This window comes from Eriocheir sinensis, unplaced genomic scaffold, assembly GCF_024679095.1.
Source record: "Eriocheir sinensis breed Jianghai 21 unplaced genomic scaffold, ASM2467909v1 Scaffold309, whole genome shotgun sequence".
Lineage (NCBI taxonomy): Eukaryota > Metazoa > Arthropoda > Malacostraca > Decapoda > Varunidae > Eriocheir > Eriocheir sinensis.
In genome coordinates, this window is record NW_026111620.1 from 262,605 (window position 1) to 272,510 (window position 9,906).

The window sequence follows — 9,906 nt, forward strand, 5'->3', positions numbered from 1 at the left end:
TCTCTCTCTCTCTCTCTCTCTCTCTCTCTCTCTCTCTCTCTCTCTCTCTCTCTCTCTCTCTCTCTCTCTCTCTCTCTCTCTCTCTCTCTCTCTCTCTCTCTCTCTCTCTCTCTCTCTCTCTCTCTCTCTCTCTCTCCTTTTCCTGTCTGTCCCCTTCAAACTGTTTGTGTTTCCATGTTTGTGTTTGCTTTTTTCTGTGTTTTTTTGTTCTTGTTTGTGTTTGGAGAGAGAGGAAACGTAAACAGGTCCTCTGAACGAAACATCAGCAGAGTGGCGCAGTGGAAGCGTGCTGGGCCCATAACCCAGAGGTCCGTGGATCGAAACCACGCTCTGCTAACAATTATTTTTCTTCATCTTTCTTCCTCAGTCACAGGTTGTTTTTAATTGTTGTTGGAGCCAAGATTTGCGTTTTATAATATTATGTTCTACAGCAACTACCTTATGTTCTTTGGTTGTCTTTCTTCGCTGTAGTTGAGAGTGGGATTGGCGAGGATCGCTTCTTTTCATCTTTCATTGTTTTTTAATCTGATGTCGAATAATAAAGCGATTTCAAAACGTTATTCTGTGCTGGAAAACTAAATCTAAGTTAACTAAACAATATACAAACACTTGGCAGGATTATTATTATTATTATTATTATTATTATTATTATTATTATTATTATTATTATTATTGCCGCTGCTACAATTATTACTGATATTTTATCGTATATTTTTTGCTGGTATTCCTTGAGTAAGTAACATTGTTACCTTTCATTCACCTTTATCACTTCCCTCCGCCAGTGTCAGAGTCCTTGTGTTTTCCCCTTCATCTGTGTCAGCGAGCTCGTATTTTTCGCCTCGTCTTTCCCTCCTTTCTCCTCCTCTCTCTCTCCTACGAACTTTTGCCATCTCGCCATTCTCTCCACATCATTTTTCTGTCTCTCCCTCTTCCCTCCCTCTTCTTCTTCCTACCACCTTTCTCCTTTGCCTCCGTTCTTTTTCGCGTTGAAATAAAACTTAATCTCTCTCTCTCTCTCTCTCTCTCTCTCTCTCTCTCTCTCTCTCTCTCTCTCTCTCTCTCTCTCTCTCTCTCTCTCTCTCTCTCTCTCTCTCTCTCTCTCTCTCTCTCTCTCTCTCTCTGACTTTCATCTTTATTTTTTTTCCTGTACGTTTCTACATTGATTTTTATTCCTCTTTTTTACCCATTTTTCCGTGTATCCCTTTCATCGTGTCACATTTCTTATGTTATTTTTTACTTTCTTTTTCCTTATTTCTCTAACCACAACGCTTGTATCCCCTTAGTAATTCCTCCTCCTCCTCCCCCTCTTCCTCCCTTTTCCCGATATGCGGGTGAAGTGTTTTCAGCTCAGGAAACTAGATGCCCCTACCTTGCATAATCTCAGGTCACCCTTGGACAAGGTGTAATACCCGATCTGTCTCCCGTGCCAGGGTCATGGTGACGCCTCTAGGCAGCAGCAGTGGTGGATTGGACTGCAGGCAGAGGATCTCTTTATGAGACAATGGCTGGAGTTCCAGGGTCCTAGTTAGCTGGACCGTGCCTAATCATTTAGGCCTGTGGTGTAGAGGAATGTGGCGACCTCTACACTGAAAAGCTTCCCTGGGAACCAGCTGTCGGTGTGAGATCCTCGTCCCATCCCTATTCTGCATAGCAGCTGGTTCTTGTTCTTTTCTCCTGAAAGAGATGTCTTCCGTGGGGCTTATTAATTTTTACCTCCTGGCTTCTAGGTGGAGTTTCTGAGGGGTTTTCTTATAGTCAAGGAATATTTCAGCTTTTTGCTCTTTCTGGAAGGGCGTCTGATACTCTCTAGAGTGAATGGAGAACACCTGGTGACAGGTGCCACTGGCCAGGCCTCGAAAGGGTCGCAGAGCTGTGTTAGACGATTCGGAAAGTGGGAACGAGTTGCTGGTTCCTCTCCTCCCTTGCCACCTTTGCTCTGGGTGACTACTCCGACCCCGTTCTATGGGACAAAACTAAGAGAACAATAGCTGAAAAGCGCCGGGTTGTGAAAGATCTCTCGTGACCGAGGCTCAGGAAAAGCGATTCATCTTTGAGGCGTTTTCAAGACACTGTGGGAACGAACTACCAGTATTGGAGGCATCTAACACAGCAGTATCTAACTTCCATGCACATTCTTTATCCATTTCAGTATACGGTCACACTTTAAGTAATTTCGTAAGCGCTTTTTGATATTTGCCCGAATTGTGAACCTGCTTAATCTTTTTACAATGCCTTCGACACTCCGTAATTGTGACGTCTGTTCCGGACGATTTGCAGCTCAGTACTTCCAGCTGAGTAGAATTTGTCGCCTCTGTGTTCAAAGATTAAGACTTACGCATGCTGTGACCGAGTGTAAAAAATAAACACCATGCTCTTGAAAAGATATTTGAAGCCCTTCAGGAATTTGTTGCCAGCAATGTGGCAGTGACTCCATCATCGATGGTGGAGAGGCCCTCCATAGAGACTGTGCCCCCTCTAAACGACCATCCTGCTTCACGGGAGGACGAGTTACCTGCCTCATAGGTTAACTCCCAGCCTGCCTCACAGGCTAACCCCCAGTCTGCCTCACAGACTAACCCCCAGCCTGCCTCACAGGCTAACTCCCAGCCTGCCTCACAGGCTAACTCCCAGCCTGCCTCACAGGCTAACCCCCAGTGTGCCTCACAGACTCACGCCCAACCTGCATCACAGACTAACCCCCAACCTGCCTCACAGGCTAACTCCCAGCCTGCCTCACAGGCAAACTCCCAGCCCGCCTCACAAGCAAACTCCCAGCCTGCGACAGGCTAACTCCCAGCCTGCCTTACAGGCCAACTCCCAGCCTGCCCCACATAACGGTTCTCTTCCTGCTTCACAGGATGACGGGTTCCAACCTGTAAGGAATGGAGCCAAACCGAAGCAGGCAATCAAACATTTACTGACCCCACGACCTTCAATAGGTTGCAGGTGCTGACAGACACCATGGAGGATGAGTTTGAGACTCGCCTAGTTGGGGACTCCATGGTGCGTGGCTAGCTGGTTGAGTTCTGTGATCGTTCATCAAACGGCCGCAGAAAACGCTACTGCTATCCAGGTGCCAGACTGGACGACATCACCGCAGCGTGCGATGATGTCACGAGTAATGCCGACCGAAACACCCTCTTTGTCATTCACGCGGGCACAAATGACATAAGGACAACCCGTTCTGAGGAACTGCTTGAAAAATACAGCCGCATGATCAAGCAGTATAAACGAAAAACGGATGCCAGTAACATCATAATCTCAGGAATTATCCCGAGGGTCGGTGCCGAACCTTGCTTTTACAGTAAGGCCTTCAGCACGAACAACAGACTTCAGTCCCTTTGCCCACAAGAAAACGTCCAGTTCGTTAACTTCTGGAACAATTTTTACTACGATTCGGACTTGTTCCTTGCCGATGGCATCCACTTAAATCCTGTTGGAGCAGCCCGTTTCGGGAGGCTGCTCTGTGACCAAGTGGCTCTTTGAATGTAAAAAAACAACAACACCAAGGTGAGAACACCAGCAGCTCCACCGTGAGGGAGCACTCAGCCCTCGCAACTCCCGACTCGAATCACATTAAAACTTGCTATATAAACGCTCGTAGCCTACGTGACAAATTTGAAGACTTAAAAGCACTAGCAGCTACAAATCGTTATCACATTATCGGAATCACAGAATCTTGGATAGACACTTCAAATAGAGATTTCATTGCGGAATATAGATTACCGGGTTATACGACTTTTAGTCATGAAAGAGAGAACAGACAGGGTGTGGGCGTTATGTTATATATCCACAACTCTCTCCATTCAGTATTCGTGAAAACAGATGTTATAACCAATGTGGACATGATTCTCATTGAAATTTAAGTCTCGTAAAATAGTAGTTGGACTAATCTATTGACCGCCAGGGCAGACTCTTGATATCGACCACGCGTTAAGTGAATTAATATTAGAAACAAGTAGCAGTTGCGAGACAGTAATTGTGGGGGACTAACTTGCCAGTGAAAAGATGGGGCGAACCGTTGAATTCTCATACAGGGCTCGACCTGTACACATATTTATTAGAGAGTGATTTACATCAACACGTTCAATAGCCGACTTGGGAAAATGATATACTTGACCTTATCATTTCAGCGACAGCTGATCTAATCAACGAAGTAAATGTTGGTCCAGTTTTAGTTCTACGTAGTTCTAGATGAAAGAAAGTCAGGTAACTCATAGTAAAGAAAAGGTGCCTGATTATCAGAGAGCGAATTTCGTAAGACTCCGATCAATTCTAAAAACATTGACTGGACTATAATTTCGACGGAAACAGATATTGATAAATCATTGGAGCCTTCACCACAATATCGTAACTGATGTTAATCTTTTAGAAGAAACCCAAATGGTGGAATAACGAAATTCAAAATAGCCTCTCTCTAAAAAACGCGTATACAGTAGATTTATATCAATCCAGAGTGAGGCTGAGAAAATAGAGTTGGACAGAATTCGCCGCGAAACCAAGAAATTAATAGAACGTAGCAAGAAAAATCTTGACGAATATATAACGGAAACAAGTAAATCTAATCCTAAAGAATTTTTTAGCTATGTAAATAATAAAAAATCACTCACTTGTAGTATCGGACCGCTTGGTAATGACAATGGTAACCACACGAACGATGAAAATGAAATGGCTACAATCCTAAATAATTTTTTCGCATCCGTATTTACCGACGAAGATTGTTCATCACCTCAACTGCCGGAGGTTAGAAGGACCGAAAAGATTTTGAATGGCGTGCTCATCGTAAAAAATGACATTTAATGCACAATTGAAAAGATTGAAGTAAGCAAAGCTCCTGGTCCAGACAAAATTACACCTAGAATTATAAAAGGAATCATACATCAAATTTGTAAACCGCTCTCTATCTTTTTCAAAAAATCTTTAACAGCTGGAAAAGTTTCGTCGGATTGGAAACTAGCAAATGTCACACCAATTTTCAAAAAGGGGTACAAGTCTCATCCAAGAAACTATCGACCAATTAGCCTGACATCTATTGTTTGTAAGTTAATGGAGACTATCATTCGCGACAATATGGTGAAATTCTTCGAAGAAAATATTATAACAAATAATTCGTAACATGGCTTCCGTAGTAAACGTTCGTGTTTGACTAACTTACTTAATTTTTTTCATTTTATTTTTGAGGTGTTCGATGAAGGCAGATCAGTAGATATCATATATCTGGATTTTCGAAAGGCATTTGATAAGGTCCCCCACCAACGATTGCTCAGTAAACTATTGGCGCACGGTATCTCGGGTAACATTCACAATTGGCTTGTAGACTGGCTCTCTGAGCGGAGACAGAGAGTAGTTCTAAAGTTTAGAACTACACCGTTTAAAATCTAAACGGTGTTTCATCTAACTGACTCGATGTCAGAAGCGGCGTACCTCAAGGATCAGTGCTTGGCCCCATGCTCTTCTTAATTTTTGTTAATGATATCGATGATGGGCTCACATGCAAAGTATCAAAATATGTTGATGACACAAAAATCGGTAGTAAGGTAACTACGACACTCGACGAAGAAGCATTACAGTCAGATTTAGATCGACTTGCACATTGGGCCAAATGAAATTTAACGTTGACAAATGTAAAGTGTTACACATCGGAAACAATAACAATCGCGTACAGTACGTAATGAATGGCCGACAACTTTCTGCAGTAAGTAAAGAAAAAGATCTTGGAATCGCTATATTAAGTTAAAACCGCGAACAAATTGGTTGGCCTCATCGGACGAGTCTTTAATAATAAATCGGAAAAATAGTAATATTAAAACTATGATTCGCTGGTTCGACCCCGTCTAGAGTACTGTGTATAGTTTTGGTCTCCCAATTACAGAAAAGACGTAGAAAAGTTAGAATGGGTTGAACGGAGAATAACAAAAATGATTCCTATATTAAGAAATTTATCTTTTGAACAAAGGCTTAAAGAAGTAAATTTATTCAGCCTATCAAAACGAAGAATGCGAGGTGATCTAATATAGTTGTTTAATATGTTTAAAGGATTCAGTGATATTAATGCGGAAGATTACTTTACAATTGATAGATCAAATAGAACAAGAAGAAATAATAATATCAAGATAAGTGATAAGCATTTTAAAAGCATCGGGGAGGAGTGAGCACATACTTAGCGGTGAATGATTATTACTTTACTTATTTTTGCAGCAATATTTTTTTTCTTTTACCATTTTACTCCTCATTTTACTAGTAACTTTTTAATGGCAGAGACACCTGACCCGAGGACTATGAGGGGTTGGTAGAGAGAAAGAACAGTGCCGTCAAGGATAACGGTAACTGTTCTCATGCAAGGAGTGTAGCAGTCTTCAAAGGGTGCTTGCTCCTCCTACGCTGCATGTGCAACCAAGAGGTATTTACTTACCTTACTAATCCCACAATGGCTTCTGCCCTAATCACCCATAACAGCACCAGCAGTTAGGCCTTTCGCATGGTAGCAAGGGAGGCAGAATGTTCACCCAGGGACTTTTTGTTTCAAAGTGAGATTGTCATGGACATTTCATTCGTGTCAAATCCAGGAGATAAAATATCTTTCAGCCGCTCGAAGGTCAGTCCCGGGAACGGGAACGCCGGCCCTCATAAACAGGAGCGCGTTCACAGGACGGAAGGATCATGATGCGTTTCGGTCACTTTTTCTTGAAACATTTGGGGAAGATGGGCAACACAGCCTCATAAAGGGTGTATATTTTGCTGTGGACACCGTGCAAACGAGTGGCCTTTTTAATAGGCCAGTGGACGCCTTTAGGCTATCTACTGATTTGATCTCGTGTTTTAAACAGGGAAACTAGACAGATGGAGAAACCATTTATGTAGCTAATGCTGGATTATTACTAGAGTTCATTGTGTACATGATTGTCCTTAAAGTTCCTTTTCGAAGGAGTGCAGTATCCCTTGACTACAGCCCCACTGGAAACCTACACGGTTTTATCAGCCAACTTTTATGACATTTAAAGTAATTTTGGGTCCTTTTTGAAGCTTCGTTTGCGTCGACACGTTTGTCGGGGAGGGGGGCCCTCGCGACCCTGACCTAAACCTATTTGGGTGTCACCAGCGGTAATCAAAAATTCCTTGGTGTGTTCTTTTACCCGTGGTTTAGGCAGAAATAGTCAGATAAATAGGTGGTTGGAAATTTGAGCTTTACGATCTTTTTTTTTTTTAACAGAATGGTGCATAGTGATCGTCTCCAAAGACTAGCGCCGGCTTGAGGTTCATCCTGACGCTGCTTTGTGTATCTTTCCACCGCACGACTATAACCTGCATCCTCGCATCTACTAATTTATGTTTGGTTCCTAAGCTTTTGCCTGCATCTTTTTCATGCGAGAAGGGGAGTGCTTGAGTAATACATTTCACTCTAACCCACTATTTTCTTTTATTGCTGAGTTGATGCAAGGCAGTCAGTCTTCTTAATTTAATTGGAGCTGTAATAACCGAGGGTGTAGACTAACATAGGGTAGGTACAATTTAACCTTGAACCTCATGTGCTTCTGCTTAAAACATACTTTTTCTCTGCACTGACAGACTTAACTGGAGCAGATGCTGTCCCTAACTTTTATCGTAACCAGCATGTGAGTATCTGTAAGCTTTGGAAGTAAGCAGACAAGTCTTACTTACCCTTACTTGACATACCACTGTTACCCGTTACGGGAATTATTTTTGGCGTCACAGATGTCAGTCATCCACGTTCGTTACGATCGAGTGATAGGTGGAAATTTGTCTTTTTCATTTGATGTTTATTAATGCTGGAATTACTTTAATCAATTATGCTGGAATAATATATTTCAGTGAGATTTATTACAACAGTGATTTCACAACTTGGTGACAGGATTTTCTTTTATAGTACTGTAGACCTGTAAAACGGAGTATTAGGAGTTAGTGGTGCTGACTGCCGATGCTTCTAAGGTTCTCCAGACTTGTCCTTGTTATCACATTGTAACTATTAGGAGACTCTACGGATAACATTACTTCTTTTCACACAACCTTATCTATTGTTGTAAACCCCACCCGTCTCAAAGGCGTGCCGAGGGTAACGACACTGGCAATTAATTGTCACGCAACGGATGAGTGTTTCTCTGCGACAGTTTTGTGTCAAGGTGTGAATCGAAGATTCAGTGTGTAGCAGATCTTCTTCAAGGATTGTTCCTTTTTCTTTTTACTATTCCAAATAGCTCCATTACCATGTATCCTAATGACAGTTTAGTCAATTTAATTTTTGTAGGATGTATCATGTAAATAATTTTTAGAGCTATTATTTTGTTTTCTCGGAATAGTACTGAGCTTCCATGTCCACGACTCTTGCCAAGTTTACCTCGCCCTGTATGTACTTTGCCCATTTCTTGTTACTTCTATGATTATTTTTATTATCATTGGCATTTCCCGATGTTGTATCGTTAGGCGGGCTCTGACTTGTATATATATATATTTTTTAATGCAACCATAACAGGACCTCGTTTAACTAGTACACATTGTGCGACTGTAACATGGGTAGGTACACTGCTCTTAAAGGTCGGGTGAGTCGCGAGGTCGCGACTTTTAGAGAACCGAGCGATGAAATGTGTATATTATAATGTACATGTGTATGTATGACTGTACGTGTGGCGACACCCGGTCGGTGTCGCACAACAGGATGTTTAACAACACGTCGTGCTTTTGGCCGTGGGAAGCTGTGATGAACTGACACTAGGATCAGCAAATGATGACTTTCATCAACAGTCATCAACCGGAGCCCACACCCTTCCGGACGAACTACAAACAAATAAAACGGGCGAACAACGCGGAGAAGGGAGAAGACGGGTGACGGGCAGGCGAGCGGTGCTCTGCCGCCCCGCGCCCTGCAGCGGTGTGGCTGTCTCTGATTTCGTGCGTCTCGCTCTCGTAAACTGTAAACCTTATGTAGTACCTCTTGTAGACTCCTGCGTTCTTATGTTCTTATGTTCTTATGTTGAGGAGAGGGGAAGAGAGGAGGAAAGCGGAGAGGGATAGGGAGAGGTAAGGCAGGACATACAGTGGAGGATAAGAGGAAGAAAGAGGAGGAAAGATGATAAGAGTAAGGGAAGGAGAGAGGAAGGGAGAGAGAACAAGGTTGGATTAAAAAGGAGGAAGAAAGTAGCAGCCAAAGGGGAAGTGTTAGTGGTGGTGTCAGTGGTTAGTGACGTAGGCTGTACTTCACCGCAACACACACGAGTCATAACACACCAACGCAACACTTTGGGCGGGAATTAAGTGGTGATGTTCCCTTAATGTTTCACCGCCTCTTTGCGTTCCTCTGTTCCCGTTGCTAAGGCCGAATTATTTATGAGTATACTCCTGCTCCTCCTCCTCGTCCTCCTCCTCTTCCTTCTACTCATCTGTCCCTCTTAAAGCAAACACGGCCACAGTTCTCGTCCCGGCGCCAGGTGATGTTTTCGGACAATTAAACAGTTGGTAGGCACAGGAAGTGAAGACTGAATGTTAATGCGTTGAAAATCTCTGGGCGTGGTGGCGGTGGTGGCGGTGATAGTGGGTGAAGGTGGTGTTTGGATCCTACAATACATGCGAGGTTCTGCTGGCTTTCACCAGGACACCTGGATGGGTTACTCATGGATGAGATGGGACAGGCCAGGAAGCTATTTTCTGCGTGACAACAATGTTAAGTGGTCATAAAGGAAGTGGGGAGTTCTTAGTTAATAACACAAACACCTGAAAGAGATAATCACGGATAAGGTTCAACATGTGGTGTTTTTTTTATTAGCAATGAATTTAAGTGCAGGCAAAACAAGTGTGTGTTTGTGTGTGTGTGTGGGGTGGTCTTATGTAATATCACACCTGAATGGATGGAGCTGTGTTGGTTATGTTATTAATTAAGGCAACAAGCAGGTAACA

The 9,906-nt window shown here is 42.9% G+C and overlaps 1 non-coding gene across 1 annotated transcript; it reads left to right on the plus strand.

The window, feature by feature from the left end:
* The first annotated feature begins 264 nt into the window (after positions 1 to 264).
* Trnam-cau (transfer RNA methionine (anticodon CAU)) lies at positions 265 to 336 on the plus strand. Its single transcript has one exon. It is a non-coding gene; the product is annotated as a tRNA-Met (tRNA).
* Positions 337 to 9,906: the final 9,570 nt, after the last annotated feature.